Source organism: Oryctolagus cuniculus, chromosome 3, assembly GCF_051225735.1.
Source record: "Oryctolagus cuniculus isolate XC-2025 breed Fujian yellow rabbit chromosome 3, ASM5122573v1, whole genome shotgun sequence".
Taxonomy (NCBI): domain Eukaryota; kingdom Metazoa; phylum Chordata; class Mammalia; order Lagomorpha; family Leporidae; genus Oryctolagus; species Oryctolagus cuniculus.
This window is the reverse complement of record NC_142869.1, coordinates 12,272,392-12,296,204: the sequence shown is the minus strand read 5'-3', so window position 1 is coordinate 12,296,204 and position 23,813 is coordinate 12,272,392. Positions and strand designations below refer to the sequence as shown.

General features: G+C 41.1%; 1 protein-coding gene across 2 annotated transcripts in view; it reads right to left on the bottom strand.

Annotated features, from left to right (window-relative positions):
- Positions 1-9,482: 9,482 nt before the first annotated feature.
- The window catches only part of IRS1 (insulin receptor substrate 1), a 55,839-nt gene continuing 41,508 nt past the window's right edge, over positions 9,483-23,813 (bottom strand). Inside the window, exons 2-3 of one of the 2 annotated variants that reach the window (XR_016231417.1) lie at positions 10,406-10,509; positions 9,483-10,317 (exon numbers count right to left, since the gene is read on the bottom strand). The gene's annotated coding sequence lies outside the window, so the exon portion shown is untranslated. Of the gene's footprint in view, positions 10,510-23,813 lie in introns of both variants that reach the window. The other variant, XM_002712509.6, reaches the window with a different exon arrangement.

Here is a 23,813-nt window from a genome sequence, read left to right as displayed (position 1 = left end):
AGAAGTTAGTAAAGTTCCATTCTGACTTAACCAGAGTCTTGAAACACTAAAGGGGTGAGTGTTTAGCCTAGAGTTAAGACACTTGCATTCTATATCAAAGGGCCTGAGTTTAATTCTGGGCTCCTGCTTCCAATCCCAGTTTCCTGTAATGCAGACTCTAGTAGAGAGCAGTGATGGTTTCTGCCACCCACATAGAAGACCCGGATTGAGTTCCCACTTCTAGCTTCAGCCTGACCTAGTCCCAGCTGTTGCAGGCATTTGGATGGGTGAATCAGCAGATGGGAGTTCTCTCTGGCTCTCAAATAAGTAAATAAATTGTGTGTGTGTGTGTGTGTGTGTTTAAAAAATTGCACTAGACAAAGTAGTTGAACTTGAGTAGAGAAAGACCTGGTAGGGCATCCAAGTTGTGTCTAGACTACTGAAACTGCAAGTCAGTACATGCCAATGGCACTTCCTGACTATCTAGTATCATAAATGTATACTGGGGGGCTGGTGCTGTGGCGTAACCTGTTAAGTTGCTGCCTGCAGTGCCGGCATCCCATGCGAGCACCGGTTCTAGTCCCGGCTGCTCCACTTCTGATGCAGCTCTTTGCTGTAGCCTGGGAAAGCAGTGGAGGAATGCCCAAGACCTTGGGCCCCTGTACCCATGTGGGAGACCCAGAGAAAGCTCCTGGCTCCTGGCTTCAGACGGGTGCAGCTCTGGCCATTGTGGCCATCTGGGAGTGAACCAACAGATGGAAGACCTTTCTCTCTCTCTCTGCCTCTCTGTAACTCTACCTTTCAAATAAATAAATAAATAATCTTTAAAGGAAATGTATATCCATGTTTCAAAGAATATGGGTTTTTGAAATTTTAGTTTCCACATCTTTTGATTAGTAATGGAACTGAGTTGGAATCCCACTTACCAACTGGGTGACCATGGACAAGTTTCCTTCTAGACCGTAGCTTTTCACTAAGTAAAATGGTATTGTACTGTCTACAAACCTTTGGGATGTAGGGTTACATGGATACCACATGAGCTGATCCAAGGCCAGAGATGAGAATGTAGTGAATACTCCATAAATGTGACCCATGGGTGTTACTAGAGCTTCCACTATAACCAATCTAGGGGGAGCAATGAACTCAAGGCTGAGAGTGTGGAGTCCCCAGTTTCTTGACCATATGTAAAAATAGGGAGTTGCATCAGAAGACCAAGGAAGAATTCCATTCAACAATTAGATTGTGATTGATGGTTCTGCCCTCTCGACAAGTCCATTACAGGAGCCTCTTCCCACCTACCTGTGCTACTTCTCCTTGTTCTACATTTTTGTCCTTTTTGCTGTCTCCTTTGGTGTTATGCCTGTCCTCTCTCTCTCTCTACCTGACTATGCAGGTGGACTTCAGCATCCTGCCAGGACATGATTTCTGAACTGTTGTGCGGTAGCTTCACACACACGACAAACTGGGCTCATGAGAATGCCCCAAAATTGACTGGGAGGGGGATAGTAACACACTTTTGGAATATATTTTGATTAACCTGGTATAAATATGATTTTAAAATAAAGTCACGGGGCTGGCATTGTGGCTTAGTGGGTTAAGCTTATGCCTGCAACACTGGCATCCCACATCGGAGTGCTGGTTCTAGTTCTTGCTGTTTAACTCCAATTCAGCTCCATGCCAATATGCTGGGAAAGCAGTGGATAATGGCTGAGTACTTGGATATCTGCCATCCGTGGGGGAGACCAAGACGGAGTTCCAGGCTGCTGGCTTTGGCCCAGTCCTGGCAATCGCAGCCATTTGGGAAGTGAATCAGCAGATGGAAGATTCTCTCTCTCTCTCTGCCTTTTAAATAGATATTTAAAAACAATACAGTAAATAAAATAAAGTCTTGCTCTCTATAGAACAAGTAGTCTAGACAACTTGAAATCTGAGATCATTTCCTGAATGAATATGGGAATTTCAAAGCAGCAGGGACTTTGTCTTATGCCATATCTCCCACCTAGTACATAGCAGTTTCTTGAGGATACTGAGAGGGAGATAAGTGAGTACTGAGATTTATGATTAAAAACACACTGAGGAATTACATTCCTAATTTATTTAACGAGTTAATTTAGAACAATGAGCCATTTTTTTCAATGCGATAATGCTCAAATATCTTATCAGCTTCATAGATCACAGGTAGTGTCTACTTGGTGCACACCTTCATTTTCGGCTAATCATAAGTGAAGAGAATGGAGAAGAAAGGCCTGTTTATTGTCCATACTGTTCACTGAGATCCTGCTGTTATCAATACCACAACCTACTATGAAGTTTTTTGGATTTTCTTGAGGAGATGCAACACAACCTCTATTTGAAAAAGGCAACCCTTCATTGATTTCTACTTTTATTTTTTGTTTGGTTTTTAATCTAGAAAAACTGAGGTGCCAAGAAAATATCATCCTTGCTAAACTGTAAATCAGCTCACTTGCCTAACGGTGAACCAGTAATTTTGTGTTTGTGGATAAAATCATGTTAAAGAAGTCCTTTTAGTACTTCAGCAATGAGCTACACAGGCACTGAGAGATGTTCACAAGCTCTATCAACAGCACCCTCACCATGGAGCAGAGCTCCAGTACCCTGCAAGACAGCTTTGTCAGCAGGTCCTGGAAAATTTCAGAACCCAGGTACTTGGCCTTGGACACTACTAATCCAACCCCCTTAAAACATCTGGGGCAGTGGCCAGAAAACACGGAGTGTTTGTTGCAACCACTGAGCTGTGCTGGTGCAGGGCCGTCGGTAATGTGTGAACGAGCATGCACATTTATTTAGAAAAACAGGCAGCAGGTGACCAGCCTCTGATTTTTACATCATGAGTGGTAAGATTAATTGCAAGATCCACTAAGATTCTCCCCTAACTCCCTTTTTTGTATATTTTGTTGGCACTCCCTTTTTTGTATATTTTGTTGGTTTCTTTCTCATTATAAAAATATATAATCATTGTGAGTACTTACAGAAAAATGGGGAAAAAATGTTCCCTACAATACTATCAGACACACCGCTTCTTCATATTTTTTGCAGTCTTCCATTTACACACATGCTCATATATAACAGAATCGGGATAACATTGTATTAATGCTCTGTATGCAAATTTACTAATATTCTTATCTTCAGACATGGCTAAATTTTACTAGTTTCTACTTTATAATCTGGTTTGTCTTTTCAGGAGCAGTGAGGAACTGCAGCTATAAAATTTCTTCTCTTACATGTACAATTCGGGGTTTTTGAAATTTGTAGCTTTGAAGCAACTACAGAGAGAGGAAAGCAGATAGGATATTGCCTAATGAAATCCAATACCATGTTTCTGCAAGATCAGAAGAGGAGTGTGTGTGTGTGTGTGTGTGTGTGTGTACGCGTGCTGGGGTACCAATCTGTTCTTAATAGAGTTTTCTGGGGGGTCAACTTTGTGTGGCAGCAGGTTTGCAATGTCAGCATTCCATATTAGAGCATCAGTTTGAGCTCGAGCTGCTCTGCTTCGGATCCAGCCCCCTGTTAATATATATGCCTGGGATGGCAGAACAAGCATGACTGAAATGCCTGGGCCCCTGCCATCCATGTGAGAGACCTGGGTGGAGCTCCAGGCTCCTGGCCTCAGTCTGGTCCAGCCCTGGCCAGGCAAGCCTTTTGCGAAGTTACTACAGAATGGAAGATTTCTTTCTCTGTCTCTCCTTGTCTGTCACGCTGCCTCTCAAATAAAGTCAGTCTTTTAAAAATTATAGTTTTCTGTAGTCCTTTGATAGCTCTCCATTGTTACAAGCCTTTCAGGAAATTTGTGTGTTGGACAGGGGATTCCTATGCTCTGGAGCACTTCCACTATGCACTCACTCCAGTGAGGACCGTTCTCCAATTCAAATCATACTCAGACATCTGCCTCCCACCTCTCCTACTGCCAATCTGGTAATTTCTCTAATTATCGGTAGTCCTAACAGGGACTATTAGAAGTCCAGATTTAAAAGGACTTCTAGGAAGAAATAGTAAAGCCCAATACTTGAAAAGTGCAGCTATTTGGATTTCATGGCTTTCACATTGACCCCACTATCCTTATGTGTTCTGAAGGTAAAGCCAGGTATTTCTATCTTGCTACTGCAAAGAGGTATACTTACTGAGAAAAACAACAGGGAACCAGAAAATGACCCTTGACACAAAGATACAGAACTACAATGAGTGCAATAAGGCCCTGTTACCTCGTGGAGTGTATGCTTAAGTTGGCCAGAGCCTTACTTCTAGATTCTGAAGACATCGTGTTTGTTCAGCAAATCCATAACACCCGGGAGTTGCAGTGATAATGTTTGTAATGTACACAACATAATTTGTTTTAAGTTCTTTGAAACCAGAGACTCAGTGTGAGCAGTTGAACCCATTTCTTAGCCTGTGAACACGGACGCATCCTTCCCCTACCTCTGAGTTGCTATAAATACTGGGGGCTAACTTAAAATGCATGCAGAATAAATGTTGCCATTGTTTATAATAGAATCGGTAATTACAAATTCTCCTCAGCTATTGATCCCCAAAGATCTTTTATTGTCAACATTTTATGTTATAGTTCATTTCTGCATATGTGTAAAGGTAACAAGATAATTATGCTTTGAATGACACCATTAATTCATTCCAACTAGTCTTCCCTCAAATTAATACTAAATAGTGATGGATATGTGTAATTTCAGTCGAGGCTACAGTCATGTTTGCTTTGCCATACCAATGGGAAGGGGAAAATCGGTGTCTTTTTTGAAAGTATAGGTGAAGCAAGCTAAAATAAAGTGAAGCTCAAATAATGACTTCAAGCATTATTGATGTCGTATTGTGAATGTCACTTACACTGCCGTGCAGAAGGAAGCTCCCTCTGGCCAGTGCACCAGAAAGGTAGGACAGTCCACCTTCATGCTCTCAGTGGGGCATCATGCTCATATAAATCAAATATAAAAACATTATTCTTGAGTCTGTTTCCCAAATGTTCAATTGCTGGAGTTTGCCCTGACAAGCATGGGGATACATCAGTCACCTTTTTAGAGTTGTAAAGCAAGAAAGTGCAAAGGCATAGGGGAAAGAGCTTGGCTGCTTCTCTTTTTAGTAACGTAGTTCACTCTTTTCAAAAACTGTAGGTGTTACTATCCGTTCTAGTGATGAACCCATCCTGAAAGCTCTGCTTGCACAGAAATCAGGGTTTCTCAAACATGCCAACCGGAGGAGTAGCCGGTTTTAGAATGCACATTTCCAGACCACTCCAGGGGACCAGAATTTCCAATAAGCAGTTACAGTCATCAGACAAGTTAGGGCAACCCATCCCAGCAGTGCTTCTCAACCCTGGCCACTTGTTAGCATCTCCTGGGGAGCATGAAAAGCAGCAACATCAACAACAACTGTTGTCTAAGCCTCACCCCGCACCAATTAAATCAGCATCTCTGGAGTTGGCCTGGCCATGGGTGTTGTTTTAAACGCTATCTAGACAATGCTAGTGTGCAGCCAGGGCTGAGAAACACCACTCCTTGGCATGGCTACATCAGTCACCGGGGACCAGCAGCGCTGGCCCCCCACTGTGAGCTGGTTAGAAATGCAGGACCCCAGGTCTAGCCCCCAGACCCCAGGAATGGCAGTCTGCCCTTCAATGAGCTCTTCAGGGGATCTGTGTGTGCATTTTAGTTGACAAGGCTGTTTGAGTGCACGTCAACGAAATGCAAATCTTTCCAGCCAGAAGTTGGATTTTTACCTCCACTGCTGCCCCAACCTTTGTGCCAGCAACAGCAAAAGCAGCTTAACATCTTTTTAGAGATCTCTCTTTATGCATTGGACTATTGAAAGCCAAAGGAAGAGGACAGGGTGAGGCACACTTGATTCCAAAGTCATTTACAAAAGTATGGTAACCCGTGTGTACTGCCTTCAATCAAACGCCCCAGAGAAATTTAATTGGCAGTTTCTGTTTCACGCCCTGCAATCAAAGACATTAAGCATCACTAACATTCATATCCGTGAATTCATTAGCTTTTTTTTTTTTTTTAATTAACGACGAAGACACTACAGTTCTAAGTACCAGACAGAATCAGGCGGAGAAAAAACTGAAAATAAGCATCACACTATAAAGAAAACTTGGAAAAGTGAAACATTTCTAAATAAAAATATAGACTTGGCCTGGTACCCATTACATATATACATAATACATATGTTATACACATATATACAATACATGTTTTGGTAGCAATACAGACCATGCATTGGTCTTTGTGTACACAGATGAAGTAGCACCATGAGCAGCACCACCATCTTCAAAGGAAAAATCAAACTGCACAGATACTAAATGAAAAGATCCATGGTTTTTATTTGGCCCACCCTGTAGCCAAGAAGGGTAAGGAAAGTACTTCGTGAGAAAAGTTGTTCTGGAACTACATTCTGAAGCCAATGGCAAAGACCTAAAAAAATATATGCTAAAGATGTCTACACAAACACTGACGAGTTTTCCTGCTTAGTGAATTTGTCCTATTATATCGCATGTTGGCTAACACTGAGGAAAGCAACAGCATAAGCAAAGAGAGAAATTTAAGTGCCAGGTGAATGGCAAAATCCTAAAACACCAGATCTCTTGGTGTAAACATCACAAAAGCCAAGTCATCGACAAACTAGGAAAGGAAGATAACTCTCCATCTAAGTCGTATGTTTTCTAACCGTATTAGCTAAAGGTAAGCTCTTTATTAATGATAAAATCCTTAAGAGTAGGTCCAAACACTTCTGATTATTCTACTTCCTCCCAGCACCTAATCTGACACTTTAGTAACAGACAGTGAGACACCCAACATACCACCTGACCCGCCCATTTCCTATCCACACCTTGAGACTGATTCCCAGAGCCATGGAAGAACCTCAGGCTTGGTTTAGAAATGACCAAAGGCACCAGTGGTTAAGCCTTGATGATCTACTGGTTATGAAAAGGCTGTTTTTGCTCTCCTTAACTAAGCTCACAGCCTGGATGGAGGTCCTTGTCTTAGTATTGGCAAGGCTGTAATTCCTCTCATCCCTGGGAAGAGCATGCTTCATCCTCTCAATAGCCTATACATGTACAGATAGAGCATCACCTAGTGCTAACACTCACTGCGTCCTCAGAACACAAACTGCCCCGTCACTCACTGCAAAGAAACAAATTCATTAGTGAGCTTCCACTCATTCTCCTTTGCAAGCCTTCCAAAGGGATCTCATCTATCCTTAATCAAGATCTGAATTCCCAGTGTCTGGTTTCAGGGCCTCCTCGTGTGATGGACCAACAGAGCGCTACCAAAGCAGCACGAGATCAAACATGGGATCGCTGTCACAGCAGTTAGGGGTGCTCCGCGTCCGCGCTACTTTTGAAAGGCTCTTGGTAACAGTGAGTGGCCCTTTCTCCCATCTTTAAACTGCTTGCAGCAGACATATTTACGAATCTGTGCGGCATATTGGATTCACAATGCAAGATGGAATAAAACGGGGCTGTGATATTGTAAAATCTCATTTCTCACGGTATGGTAACATTGTTTAACACTTTAAACAGGTCAGATTTAAATGACAGCTAGAAGACAAAAGCCAGTGGGGGAAAGGTTAGGTATTTCTACTTCTGGCTAAAAGATTTTAAGTAGATCCATTTTTTCAGTCACTAAATTAGTCAAGAGAATCCCTGACCTTTAAAAGTTGGCAAGAAATAGCCACTGCTGTAACATCGGTAGTGACTTGTCACTATCGACTCGGGTAGTTGTTCGTTAACAGAGTCTCTTCACTTCTAGCTGGGTCTAGGGCCATTCTTTGGCCCACAATGAAGACATCATCAAAGTCAGAAAACACGCTTGTTCTTTTCTCAAAGGAGAATTTTTAAACTCTGCCTATGTCTCTAAGAAAGAGCACTCTGAAAGGTTGGTCTCAGGAAGAAAAGGCCACGAACGTCTAGGTTAACCAGAGGCTACAAGAAGCCCCATTACTGTAAACCATTGGCTGCCCTACAAATACTTTGAAATGGATAAAAGCCAACTCTCTTCAATAAGAACTGCACACAGGAACATAGCAGCTGATGTTGCTCAAAGTAAACCTTTCGTGTAGCCAGGGCACGAGTTTTTGGCTTGAGTACCAGCAACTTCCAGTTTTAAGTCGATAAGGCTCGGTACCACCATCAAACCCAACTACGTGCCACCAGAAGCAGCTTAAAGAATTTCTACCTTTGTGCTATCCAGCTCCACAAAACGTCAGAGAAATAGAAATTAAGAGATGGATTTTTTCCAGTCTGTTTCTTTCTGTTCTTACCCAAAAATATGTCCATAATTCTACATGCAGAGGTATCTTGGTTAACACATATTCAAAGAATAGTTTCTTTGAGAAATACTAACCAGCTCTCTAGGAAAATGGTTGGGACTGACTGTGCTCACTGATTTCTCTTTAGTTAAGTACATAGTAGAAGACAGCAGGGTAGCTTGCTTCCTTCTTATACTGTAAGAAACGGTATGAATCAGAATACTTGAAAAATGATAAGCTAGTCTTTTTTTTTACAAAAGTAAAAAAAAAAACTTTCACATCAGATTTTCAAAACTGGTAGTGTTCCCTAGAATAGGAAATGATGTCATTCAGCAACTTTCTTGAAAACAATGTATTCTTATGACTATCGACCTATTTATCTCAGAAATTGATGAGCATGCAAATGATTAAAATCTGCAACAAGGAACATTGTACAACAATCTTTGAGGTACATGCCATCTCTTTGAATCAACAGTGACATGGGCCTCTGCAGTGTGTGGGTTCCATTATCTCTACTCTTTCGAGGACAGCAAGGGACTGTAACCAGCTGATCAGGGCTCCAACCAAGGCCCCTTCCTTGTAGCCCCACCCAGGGAGCTCAACCCTTCAGAGAAATAAAACACTGCTCCTCCCAACTGCAGGGCTAGCAATTCCTAATATAGACTTCATATTGACTCAGAGGGAGCCTGATATTTGCACTAATTCACTTAGCCTTTAGGAAGTTTCCTGGCAAAAGATTAAAAATTCCATAGGTAACATCTTTGAAATGTGTTCACTGCCACATCTAATCTCACATGGAAAACTTCCAAGATGCATATATTTTGCAAACAAGAAGAGGATTAAGATTTTCACTGCTAGCTAGATGTTCCCATATCAGGTCTTCATGTTTGGATATGCTCTCTGTATACTGAGTGTTAATAACCAAACACTAATAGGCCAGTACCCATCAGGGCAAACAGGAGAATTACATTCAATTTCTACGAGAACACTGGGAGTTCTCAGAAAACACGAGATAAGGGTCTTAAGGAAAGAGATATAGCCCTGGTCATGATAAAAAACACTTTCTGGAATTTTAATTTCTGGTTAGCAAGCACTCACTTGTCTTTCCACTTTTCTCGAGATAATGCAGGAAATGAAATATTATAACTTGTGCAACAGAAAAAACACCCGATGGGAATAGAGAGGGAAGCTTATAGAAGTAGGGGGAGGGGGAGGGAGAGAAGAAAAGATCAACAGTATCTAGTTTATTATGAATAGAAAGACATTTCCAGAATTTACAAACACCCACATTGTTCATTCCAAAGAGAGCTTTTGATTTGAAGGGATCACTCTCGCCTCCTTCTCTTTACAATATATACAATGGAAGACTTGGATTTCCTTTTCTTGTAATTTTGCTTCCATTCAGTTGCCAATTTTAAGCCCACATTTGAAAACACCCAGTAGAATAAATCCTTCTTCAGTTTAATTAACATGGCCTATTGTCTTTCAGGAAAAATACAAAATTAATATTACTTCTTGTAAGGAACTCAGCTCAACATCAGGTCTATATTACAAGAGATAGTATCAGCAAATATAACTATACAATTGAGAACCATCTATGGCACTAGTATTCTTATTATATTATTTTTATGAATTACAATCTTAAAACAAGGATCATACCCTATTCTACTCTTTTTAGCCTTGTTTTAAGCATTTGCTCCACTCTTTACAACAGAACATTGTATACCTCAGTTCCACATTCCAAAAAAAAAAAAAAGATGTGCTGTAAGAAAAGTTACTTTTTCCTTTTAAAAATTACACATATAAATCAAAACCTATGTTAAATATTTAATACTCTCTCCACCCAATGTGAACAATTTCGTATGAAATAATTTACAACAATGCTTTGTCGCACACAGTTTCAGCAGCAGATGAAATGAATCTTGTCAATGCGATGAGAGGAAACCCATTCTCCGTGACGGCGTGTGGTGGGCATGTCAACTCATCACGGCCAGCTAAGTCCTTAAGGTTGAAGATGAAGTTTATGTAGAGTCATTGTCATTGTCCTGGTGTCACAGTGCTTTTCTGCTTGGCACAATATAGAACGTGCAGTTCAGTCAACGAACTCCTGAGGATTGTATAAAGTAAACAAACTGAAATGGATGCATCGTACCATCTACTGAGGAGGAAGATGTGAGGTCCTAGTTGTGAATCATGAACTAGTCTGGGTACCCATGAGTTAAAGGAGGATTTGCTGAGGTTGTTTAGGTCTTCATTCTGAAAAGGAAAATGAAAGAGTTCATCACCACAGGCATCTCAAAACACACATTCAATCACTATTTGAGCGTTCTGCTTTTAAAAGGGGCAGTATCAGATAAACTACAGTTATGGGCACAGAAAGTACTATGTACCTAAATTAAAACCAACAAACTGTATTTAACTTTTTTTTTTTCCTCTCAAAACATGAGAGTCTAAAGCAATCACAAACTAAAAGTAGCCAATACTAAATCAGCAAACAAATCAATGGGATCTGGACATTTCAGAGGTTTAGCAACACAAAAATGCAAAATTATCTGGTGTGATAACTGAAGCAAACATGTACATCATAGCGTGTGCAACCACTACAAAATATAGTGAGCAGGTTATAGTGAGTCTGCACTACATTCTGGGGCTAAATTGTACTGTGGATTTTAGACATGACATTTGACATCAAAGTTTTAAATGCAAAGGGAGACCCCAATAAAACAGACCTAATCATTAAATCAGGAAAGAAGTGTGTTCTGATTTAGGTGTAATAAAAATAAGTTACCAAGACAGAAATACTTCTTGTATCCTATTCAAGAAGGTAGATGTCAAGAGGGAACCTCACAAAGCATCTTTTGCTCCCAAATTACATTCGATAGTCTTGAAGAAGTTCAGGTTTTTCACGGATTGAATATGCACACACACACATATAAATAAAGAGAGATAACAGAGAGAGAAAGAGAGAAAGCCTTGAATACTATGTGGCACACAGTAGATAGCTGCAAATTTTGCTTGAATGAGTAAATAGCTGCATTAAGTGCTACGGAAGATTCAAATTTGAATTCTGGTACAAGCCCTGCTTTCCAGAAATTCTAGAAAAGCAAGCTCCACTCATAAGAATGCAAAGTAGACAAGAGGGAACTTCATCCCAGATGCACAGATGGGGAAAGCTCTAGGCCGCAGAAGAGGAAAACTCTTCCACTAGGAATAGAGGGAGGTGCCGCACGCACACGCGTGGCTTAGTTCAGAAGCACAGGAATAATCTGGGGAGGTAGAAATCGGGATTTTCACCTCTGTGTCTCAGTGTTACATACCCGGAGTTGTGCACAAGGCCTGACACACAGCATGCACTCAATAAATGTGAGCTAATGAGTGAGTGAGACAAAGCACACTTCACTTTGAAAACAAAGGGAGGCAAGAGGGGAACCATGAAGGAGCCATGGGAGGACTGTGGCTTCCAGGGACTGCAAGGTGTGTGAAGAGGAGGGAGGGAGTTAAGTGTAGAGACAGACATTGGGCCACATGACGAAGAACACTGAGTGACAAGCCAAGATGTCTTTAATTATAGGGACAACAAGGACCTATTTTGTGATAGGATCAAGATGTAGCCATAATAATCCACGTCAGCTATGGGAAATCAATGTTTTCAGAAACTCACAAACATAAATGCTGACTAATAGAACTCTCTCCCTTCCCTCTCCTTTTGAAGGGGAGGGCTAAGGTGCAGATGCCTCAGCATTCACTATTTGCACACTGGCTTTTTAGGTAAGTCTAGTTTTATGAGGAGGTTTCTGTTTATTTAAAAATACTAACTCTGCCTCTAAAAGGTAGGCAGAATATTTCTTTTGGTTTGGTTTGCTTTTAGTAAGTATTTTAGTAAGTATTTATTAGTACTTACTAATAAAGACTTGGTGTGGAGACGCCAATGGAGAAACATTCCAGGCTTATCCCTGTAATTGCCAAAGAAGGATTCCTTCCTAGAGTCTCTGCCAGCCCAAGGAAAGCCCATTGTCCTTTCTTCGAAACGCCCCACACTGTGCGGTGCAACTCCCCCAGACAATGAGCTCCAGACCTCTTATTTACTTTCCCGTTTCTTCTGAACTCCTATCTACCCCAATTTCTAGACACAGCTGAGCGGCTCACGCCTCTGAGCCCAACATTAGGCAGGAAGGCCACACTTTATTAAAGGACAAACAAAGAAACTGCTGCACATAAAATGGGTGAAAAACAAAGAGCAGGCGGTATGTTTTTCATTTCATAGCTGGCTGTCATCCAAGAGGGCTGGATGAACAGCTTAGTACAGGAACAAACTGTACCCGGTTTTATCATCACACGTGCCAACCTGCAAGGCTCCACAAGGGCACAGACTGGGGGCCCAGTGAGGAGAGAAAAAAATATGGCTTCACTGAGTACTGAAATCTATTGCTTTGGGCAACTCCCAAACCATACCTGTAATTTTCCACAAAGAGCTGGAAATAAAAGGACGTATCTACTCCATCATAAACCTTCCTTTCAAACTTCTTACCTGCCTTTCAAAGTCTCAGCATATCATAAGTCCCTATCAACACAAGCCTGAGCCATAAATGCTACCTCTTGGGGCTATCAACTTAGGAGGTAAAGAAAAAATGAAAGCAAGAGGTAAAGAGAGAGGAACGGGACATGGGGTTTGGGAGGGGGATGGCAACTTATGGCTATACACGGGCAACAAAGGCCTGGCCAGATTCAAAGGGAAGTCTGGGGTTCACACTTGTCTGATTTCGCACAAGGGTATGTGCATGTGTGTATGTCATCAAGTGAAGCTACTGAGTAATGAAATGGATTTTTCACAGACATCTCCCAGTGAAAACTGTCCTGCACAATGACCACCTTGGTGGTGGTTGGGGGTAGGGGAGTTGCTGCATACTTATTCCAATCATGCAGCCATTGTTTGGAACATTTTTGGAATGCCTTCTCAAGTTCCCCCTTTTTTTTTTTTTGCAACTGCCTTCTCAGCCTTGGGCATATTCTTTTGAATGGTCTCTATAGCAGCCAATCTTAGCCCTTTGAGGGCATATTTGATCTTTGGAGACAGCCAAAAAGCTTTCAGAGCCAAATATGGCAAATAAAAGACCTGATTAAGTAGGGTAATGGTTCCCAGTGAGGTATTATCTGAAGCCAAAGAGCCCTGAAGCTTAAGTTCCAGAGACACAGTTGTTCACAACAGTTACGCAGATGAGCTCACTGGAAAGAAGTCTCAGAACTTTATAGACAGACCTCAACACACGGGACTTGAGTTCATCTGCTCACAGCCCTGCCTCTCACACTTGCGAACAAAACAGGGTAAGCATGAATAAAGCAACTCATGTGAAGAAGGTAAATATGTATACAGATATACTTTTGCAACTTAGGAATTTTTCTTTTAAAGAGCAATACCCATACTATGTTCCTGTAATCATTCAATTCAATAAATATCTGTTGAGTGACAAATACAAATATGATTGCAATGATAAATACCAAGGAGATGACACAAGCATATTATGCGTAATGTACTTATTTATGTATGAGAGTACCTCAAAAAGTTTGTGGAAAGTGAAATTTAAAAAAGGCTACTTGTTGCAAAAAAAAAAAAACTTTTTGAAATTCATGTTTTTTTCATAATGTGCATTTTCCATAAACTCTCTGAAGATCTCCCCTACATATACAACCTCAATTGACTGACACCAACCATATGTAGCAAATATTACCAAAATGCTTCACAAATACAAAAACTCATTTGTAAAATTTATAAACTGGAAACAAAAAAGCGAAACATTTCCCTAAGACACTGCAAATATCAAGTGGTGATCTTCCTGAGATACAATTTCTCGAGTTACATCATTGGGGAATAACTTCTGAACCCAGAAATACAATGCACCTGTCATGAGATTTAGTGGCAGGAAATTACATTTTGACAAAATTTCATCACCACATCAGTATCTACCATACCCTTCTGTGTGTATCTTCTTGTAAGATAAAACCCATCTAATCCTGTTGCCAGTAATGAAAAATGCAATTTTTAAAGCATTATCAAATAAGTGAACACTTGAGCAATGCTACTTGAGACCTATGGATTATTGCTTTATTGCATCCAGTAGGAATTTACATCTTCTGGACTCAACCCATTTAAACTATGCCTACTAGAGCTGAAAAACAAATAGGGTTTTGGCTCCCATTCACATTGTCGCAGCCCACTGATCAGTTTCCACTGTGAAAACAGCACACAAGGTCACGATATAAGTACAATGGAAGGATCTGCACCCTTTCAGCTATGCGTGTTTAATAAAAACCACTGACAAGTGCTGTTACTTCTCACCAACTTGTTGAGTCAAATGAAATACGGTAATAAGTATCTGGTCAGGCCATTACTAGCAGTCTCTACTTTTACTAAGGCTATAAAAGTAAAAGCAACTCTGAGTTTCTTGGCTATTATCATATACACTAAAAGAGGACCAGAAAGGAATTCTTCTTCATCGAATTTTGCTTTAAAAAACAAACCGCAGTCAAAATTTTTCTTCAAGTGAGCTCATTTTTTTAAATCTTATATTGCAGATTCAACTTAAAAATTCATAAAATCAAATCGCTGCATTTCAATAAATGCGTCAATTACAGTTTCCTGCTAATGTGCACCCTGGGAGGAAGTGGTGATGGCTCAAGTATTTAAGTTCAATCTAAGGACTGAATCCCAACAACGGGCTGTGGCCTGGCTTAGCCTCAGCAATCGAGGACATGTGAAGGGTGAACCAACAGTGGGAGCTCTGTTTCTCTTTCGATGTCTCTGCTTCTCAAATAATTTTCTAAAAATAAATATATGAAGGGGGCGGCGCTGTGGTATAGTGGGTTAAGCCACCTCCTGCAGTGTCAGCATCCCATGTGGGTGACAGTAGAGAGTCCCGGCTGCTCCACTTCTGACCCAGCTCCCTGCTAATGTGTCTGGGAAAACCCGTGGAAGAGGGTCCAAGGGCTTGGGCCCCTGCACCCATGTGGGAGACCCAGATGAAGCTTCTGGCTCCTTGCTTCAGTCTGGCCCAACCCTGGCCGTGTGGCCACTGGGGAGTGAACCAGCAGATGGAAGACTTCTCTCTCTCTCTCTCTGCCTCTCCTTCTCTGTAACTCTGCCTTTCAAATAAATAAATCTTAAAAAAAATAGGGAAAAGTATCTAAAGAGCATACTTTTATTTTAGTTAATATGAACAGCTTTTAAAAGAAAATGAAGCTGATTATCTTGATTATAATGCAAAAAATGTACAAAATATAAGAAAATGTAAAGCAGCAATAATTACTACTAGTAATCTCCACCATCCAGGGAAAACTACTCTTCAGCTCTCACTTTTAATTTCTGTATTTATCTAAAGGATATGAACTTTTAAAATTCTGCATTTAATGTCAAAAGGGGAAACAGTAAATGATTATAATCATATAATCATACATAAATCTTCCCCATTCTTAAAAGTCTGTAGTGAGAGAAAGTATCTGAAAGGTTACCCAATTTTTTAAATTTTCCCAGTGTTCTATCCTTTTCCAGTTCATTATATATGGGGACAGTAGAATAGTTTGGAAGTAGAAGCATTTCTAGTTTCTTGGTTTCAGCTTTCTGAGGTCTAAGTCTTTAAGGGGCTTTGCCCAGTATTTGGGAAACTCAGGAAGGGAGAAAGACTTCTTCCTTGACCGGGCTAGTGAGAGAAAAGATAGAAGAAATGTGAGCACATAGGAGTTGGTGGGTCACTCTATGCCTTGCAAGATGCCAACAATGATGCCCTGATCTCTTTCTCTCTATTCTGCCTTCCCAGGTTTGCTAATTTCTCATCTCACACAATGACATTCAGTTGCATACCACTACTACAATTCATTTCATCAGCTACCTCGCTGAGGCTGACTCAATTAATTCTTGGCACACTTCATTTAAGTCACAGAGATCACATATTAAAACAGCACTGTGTGAAGCACTGAGAAAGTCCTCTGATTTTAACCATTCCTAAACCTGGCTAATGAGCCCAGTAAGTGTTTTGTCCATTTATTTGTTTCTATCATCAGTCTCCAGTCTCATCACAGTTCTGTGAGTAGTCCTGATTTTAACTTTCACATTGTAAAATCTAAGATGAATCAAAGAGACTTCTGATATATTTGATAGATTGTAGAACCCTCATTAAAGAAGCTTCCTAGTTTACAGCCTGGGATCTCCCATTTGAGTTAGATGGTAGCATGGAGGGATGAAGCAACATTACCACAGTCCAGAGCCTTATCTGCCAAAGCAATCATCCACATAAACAAGAAAGAAAGGCAAATCCAGAAAGTTTCAAAAGTTCAGGACAGGGGCCGGCACTGTGGTATAGAGGGTAAAGCTGCCGCCTGCGGTGCCGGCATCCCATATGGGGCCGGGTTGAGTCTCACCAATTCCACTTCCGATCTAGCTCCCTGCTAATATGCCTGGGAAGGCAGAGGAAGATGGTCCAAGTTCTTGGGCCCCTTCACACAGGTGGCAGACCCGGAACAAGCTCCTGGCTCCTGGTTTTGGACGGGCTCAGCTCCGGCCGCTGTGGCCATTTGGGGAGTGAACCAGAGGATGGAAGATGTCTCTCTCTCTCTCTCTCTCTCTCTCTCTCTGTCTCTGTCTCTCTATAATGCTGCCTTTCAAATAATTAAACAAATCCTAAAAAAAAAAGTTGGGGACAAAGGAGACTCTGTCCTTTATGATGGACAACTGGGAAGTGCAGGAGCAAACTGAAGTTCTGGGAAGAGACAAAACTGAAAAGTCAAAAAGCTTTCTCGTTTTTAAAGCCTTCAGACCATAATCACCAGAAAGGAAAAAAAAAATCAAGTTAGAATTGAACTAAAGTTAGAATTAAGATCAAGATGACCCAGAAGTTTGCTACTTGACATTGAGAGATGAAAGCTGTTTTAGCTAAAGAAAAGAAACCAAATTCTTTTAAAACAGGCCAGGATTGAGCTGGAAAGACTTGGTTTCATGTTCTTCAATGGTGAAGGGTGACCGGCCAGCCAAACCAGGGCTTTAATGGAGCTGCTTAAATAGCACTTTTGCCTGGCGCAAGTCACATGGGACAGGGCTGGTGAAAATAACAAGGTTGCTGGCCAGCCCTTCCCCATGCATAGGGTTGCCAAGGAAAAACATTCAGGGAGAGTGGCCAACATGTGAGAGGCCATCTCGCTCCAGTTCCCCTTTTGTACCCGTGAAAGACCTTCTGGCAGGGCGGGTGACTTCAGGCGGCCACCAAGGCAGAAAGGCACACGCAATATACGAAAGGGAGGGAGAACAGGAGTGGCCACGAATCCCGTCAGCTTCCGCTGTGTCTCCAAGGCAGGAGTAGGTTCTGGAAACTTTTCAGGATGGTTAGGGATGTATGGAGAAGATAGATTAAAATGACAACAACATATCGATCTCAATCATTAAAAGTGCAGTATTCTGTCAACAGTACATTAAGAAAATCTGAATAAATATGAGGAATTTTAAGCCAAAGAATACCCACTTCAGTTGTTTTCTATTCTTTTGTTAACAGGGAACAGACAGATTTGCAGATTAAGTAAATGGGGTCTATACCACAACAGAATGGGGGCTACACCGTAACAGTCCCCTCATCTACCCAAAGCAAATTAAAATGTCTCCAGTCTCTCTCCTACTAATATTATAGTATGTCCCATTTACATGACAAAATCAAGATAGGATAATTCAGAAACAAACAAAAATCCCTCCATGTTCCAAGTCAGGCCACACATACAGCAGGGTAGGAAGCATTCATTTTAGCAGGGTTCAACCCGAATGAACCTGTTACACCAAGACATGAAACTAATAAAAAAATCTTTGCTACCTGAGTAAGAAAGCCATAAAAATCCATCTTTCTTCTGCTTTCACAGGAGCTATTTCTGTAGCACATTCTCCCTCCCAGGAATTACAGTCCAGTTCTTAGGTTTATTACTGTAATATCACATCAGTTTTGGGGTTTGGGTTTTGTTTTGTTTGTAACGGTCCCAATACAGGATGCAGGTTTTATAGGTCTGGCTTTACTACAAACCAAAAGGTTACAATTACAATCACAGCTTCCTTTACACTGCGGTATAGAGATAGTAACTTGTGTTTGCAATACTGTTTCTTTAATTAGACAAAAGGGAATCAGACAGATAATCTCAATGCCTTTACTGTTTTCGGTCAAACATTAAATAGATTTCTCAGTCTTTGCCCTCTCCCTGGAGTCAAGCTGCATCAAGAAAACAAGTGCTTGGTTTTGCATCTGAGTAACTGTCCAGCTACCCAATTGTTTCTCAATCATCATCACTTTTTCCATAACAGCACACGAACTGGGCACAGCACAAGTGTTCGCATGGACAGCCCTGGATCTGCAGAGAACTGAGGCAAGGATCATTAACACCACTGACATCACTCTTGGCAGCTGAAGACATGGGGAAACCTGTGTTTAATCTATTTCCTACTCACCACAAGTTTTAGCTGGAGTTCCTGATAATATGCGTTGTGGTTGACTTTATGGAAGAACTTGGTAATGCAAGAAAAATCCACTAAACTGAACAAGCAACTTTAATTGAAGGGACCACAAGGTATGTCAGCTGTGTGGACCCAAACCCCTATCCAGAGGTTTACTTGATCATTAGACAGTCCTTGCAGAGGAGAGTGTCACTACCAACAGTTCCTAATAAGGTCAAGCTCAGCAGAAAACTTTCCTTGGGACACACACAGAACTAACATCCCCAGGAAACCACCATCTTAAATAACAAGCAAAAAAAAGTTGGAGCCTTTGTCTTCGTTTTTGCTTTGAGGAGAATACCAAGGGGGAAAATGTAGGGAGGAATTTGGTCTAGCATTCTTTGAAGTTAAGTGAACTATTCTTAAAAAAAAAAAAAAAAAAAAAAAAAAAAAAAGGCAATCCAATGAAAGAACACTCCCTCTCTGAAACCAATTGCAACTGGTCATAAATATATAAGTACATGGCAGCATATTTCAGATGCATTCAATCTACAGTCCTCATTTGTTTTAACTTAAGAAGTCTTGTTAAGGAAATACCAGTCATAAGGTTTCTGGGTTATGAGAGTGATTCTTAAACAAAAGCCAATGTTAAGGAGTGTAGAAAATGGTACCATCCATCTTAGACTACAGAAGGCAACAGGCAGGACTGGTATTAATTGGGTCACGTTAAGGATAACGTGCTTGCAATAAAGCAACAATGCAATAAATGTGTGTTTCCCTTGCAATGGCACTACCTGAGTGAGAAGGGAGTAAGCTGTTTGCAATTTTGAATTGTAGGATGTCATTTTGAAAGTCCACTCCCCCACCACCCAGAAACCTGATTTGGAAAGTGTCAATGGAGCTCACTACATGGCTGTCAGGCTTTTTTGAACACTGATGATTTTGTCCACCCAATGATGAACAAAGAAAATGTTGCAAATATACACGATGGAACATTATGAAGCCATAAAAAGGATAGAATCTTGTCACTTGCAACATGCCACGATGGTGGTCATTATGTTAAAAGAAATAAACCAGAACAGGAAAATGAGTAACAGGAAAATGAGTAACACAATCTCACTCATATGTGAGGCCTAGAAAACAGCTGACTGCAAAGAAGTCAAAAGTAGACTGGTGGTTGGTTATCAAAGGTTGGGGAGGAGAGAGGGGAGGCAGGGCTGGGGAGAGGTTGAAATTCTAGGGTTCTATCGTACAGAAGAATAACTAGATAATGTCAATGCACTGTATGTTTCTGTATTTAAAGAAAAACCTAGAAGATAGGATTTTAGATGTTTTCACCATCATATTAAGTGTTTGAGGAGACTGATATATTTACCATAATTGAACATTACTCAAAGCATGCATATATCAAAACATCACAGGGTACCCATAAATATGGGTAGAAATATAGAATATAAAAATATATAAAAACCATTTTTCTACATATGTTGAAACTATTTTCAACTAAAAAAATTAGCAAAAAGACGGGTAATATTGCTTACCTCAAAATTTATTATTTTCAAGTTAGAGCTTAAAACAGAGACACTTTTTATTATCTCTTCTCACATGTTCTTTTCTCTGTGATTTCTGGCAAGTTACTTACCCTCCTAAAGCTCAAAGTTTTCATCCATAATGCAGGATGGCAATAATTCTACCAAAGGCTAGCATTAGAGTTATATGAGATAAAACACAGAAGTTCTTATCCATGTGCATGGTATATAATAAGTCCTTAATCATTAGCCCTTACTGTAACTACTTTCATTATAAAGTAGACACCTCTGTCTCTCACCTCTTTCTCCCGATACCCAAAAACACAAGCCATAAAGGCCCTGGTGAAACCAGAAAGCAAGAATATATCCACAGACCAAATGCCACAGACAAAGATGGAAGTTGAAGCCAAAATTAGGATGCATCTTGGGGAGAGAGACAGTTATTTCAGAGAGGGCATGGGAGAGGGGAATGCCAGAAACAAAACAAAGGGGAAAAGTAGCAGTAGCAAAGCTAGAAATATACCCTGTGATACGATTTTATTCAAAGATGTGCCTCCTTGTACCAGGAACAGCACAAGTCAGGCATTAAGACAGTAGCATCACATATCTCTGAAAGGATCTTAAGGTCATGCTATCCACAGAAATACCACAGAGCAGCCAGTGCTATAGCTGGAAGCTAGTAGATGCCTGAAGCCCCACCACCCAACCCCCTCTTCTAAGTCTGCAAACGAAAAATCTTGAAATAAATACATGAAAGCATTTACAAGGAGATCACACGAATTGGCTTAAATGGTTATGTGCAGTGAGATTTTTTCATCACTATTTCCAGGTTCCAAAGCTTGTTTATAATTGGTAGGGGAAGCATTAGATGGCTTTTATTTCCAAAGCCTTTTCCCCCAATCTCATCTGAAGGAACTGAACAGGAGTGTGATCAGTCAATCAGCGCTGCCTGGGCAACCTGAAAAACTGAAAGTGCTGCCAGATGCATGTCTAATCATTGGCAGCTGGAAAAGGAGAAGGGGGCCGGCAGAACAAGGGGCATCGGAAATGTTCCTGAAATAACAGAATGCACACATTGATAATGCATGCGTTGCAGCTTGCAATTCTAAGGTCTTAAGGCAGACAATGATGCAGATTTCTTTCTCACTGAAAACACCTCTTGATTTTCTCAGAGAAAGAGGCAACATTCTCTCAGTGCACAGAGGGGTTGACCTTTCCCCCACTGACCCCAAAACTCTGTTTCTTTGCTTTCATCTTTCAAGTCTTACTTCCACTTTGCTCCTGTACCTCTCTCTATTCTCCACTATCTGACCTTTGGCCTCTTTTTTTTTTTTTCTTTTTACTTACTTATTTGAAAGACAAAGCTAAAAGGAGAGGGAGAGACGCACTGGTTTACTTCTCAAATACTCAGGTCTAAGCCAGACCAAAGCTAGAAGCCTGGAACTCCCTCTGGGTCTCCCACACGGAGAACCAAGGGAACCATGCACTTGGGCCCTCCTCTGCTGCTTTCCCAGGTGCGTTAGCAGGAAGCTGGATCAAAACAGAACAGCTGGGACTCAAACCAACTCTCCAGTATGGGATGCTGATATTACAAGTGGTGGCTTAACCAACTGCGCTGCAAGGTGGGCTGGGCCTGTTTCCTTTTTAATTTACAAAGTGTCATTTGCTTAAAAGCTCCTTAGCAGGATGCTGAATGAAACTGCCCCATGTTACTGTGGTGCTGAGCTGGCTGCCTGGCTGAACTGGAAGAGCCCTGAGGACAGTGAAGAAGTGGGGACGATTCTTAAAGAAAGAACCATTGATCAGAAATATTTTTCAGTGACTGTTATGGACTGAACTTAATTGAGTTTCAAATGTTTTAATATCAAATCTTAAGAAGAATTTGAGATCTACAAATACTTCCTACAAAGATGTCTATGTGTTGATAACAGCTAAGCCATTATTTTGATATCATGTCTAGATATCCTCCCTCCACTGTTAAGCTATACAGAGAAAATAACTAAATTATGAAGACAGAGTAAAGCAGAGATTCTCAAACTTTAATATTTTTAGGATATCTTGGAGAAACTGTTACAATGCAGGCTCTGATTCATTAGGTTTGAGGTGGGGCCTGAAATCCTGCATTTCTAAACAGCTTCCAAGTGCCCCAGTGCTGCTGGTCTTAGGACCACACGGATAGCAAAGGAGTAAAGAAACTAAATTGAAGGAGGAAACACGTCATTTAAATCATAGCCAACAGTAACCAGAAGGCTTAGCTGGAGGGCTAATAAGATGGGGTACACTAAAAGCCATCTGTCCTCCATCCTCAAAGGGTAAATGGGCTTAAACTGCAGAATTAAAATATGAAGAAACATTTCCAGGTGAAGAAGGTTCTAGAAGAGTTAACAAGAGAAGAATGAAAAACTTCTCTTCTCCCCTCCTCCATTCCTACCCCCACCCCCGCTGCCCCAGGCTCTTGAACAACACAGATCTGGATGACTGCAAAGGATAGGAAGGAAGACAACAATAGTTAGAATTCTTTAAAAGCCTCCATACTTGGTAATTTTTTTTGGTACCCTGTTTAGTGTCCCTGGTGAGGCGCCAGATCCAGAGACTGCAGCAGCTGCACTGGGGAAAGTGGGGAGGAGGGATGGTGAGAAGCGCTTCAGTGCTTTTCCCCATCGCTCTACAGAATGAATGCAGATTGCTGTGACATCCCAGGGTCTCAGACAGGAGCTGAGATAGGACCATGTGCATTAGCTCCTAAGTGACAAGACCAAAAATAAACAGGCATTCCCCACAACTCAATGAAACACATAGGCCACATCCCACAGCCATCTTTCACCAAATAACGCACAGGGCACAAGTCAAAGTGTAGTTCCCAACTTCAAGCCTTTACTATTTAAGGAGATTGGCAGGTGGTAAAAGACACCAAACCGCTAGCTGAGATCTCCTCCTAAATAAATAAGTAAAATTGAGATAATTAAGTGACTATAGCAATCTACAACACCTATATTCTTTTTTAAAGATTTTATTTATTTATTTGACAGGTAGAGTTACAGACAGTGAGAGGGAGAGACAGAGAAAAAGGTCTTCCTTCTGTTGGTTCACTTCCCAGATGGCTGCAATGGCCAGTCCGGTGCCAATCTGAAGCCAGGACCCAGGAGCTTCTCCCCGGTCTCCCATGTGGGTACAGGGGCCCAAGCACTTGGGCCATTTCTACTGCTTTCCTAGGCCACAGCAGAGAGCTTGGTTGGAAGAGGGGCAGCTGGGACTAGAACCGGTGCCCATATGGGATGCCAGCACTGCAGGTGGAGGATCAACCTATTGTGCCATGGAGCTGGCAGTACTTTAATTTTAAAGTACTGTTATCAAAATATGCTGCCATCTTCCACTGAGTAATTCATCCTCTACCATATTTATTTAAGAAGATGGATGACTCCTCCCACAAATCGCTCATCCCTCAGACTATAGATACTTGCAGACAGAAATCCAGAAGTAGCACATGTTCTAACATTAGGGGAAGCAGTAAAGCCATAATGACTCAAAGATACCAAAATTTGTAAAAGGGGATGGTATTGTGGCCCAGCTTACAACACTGG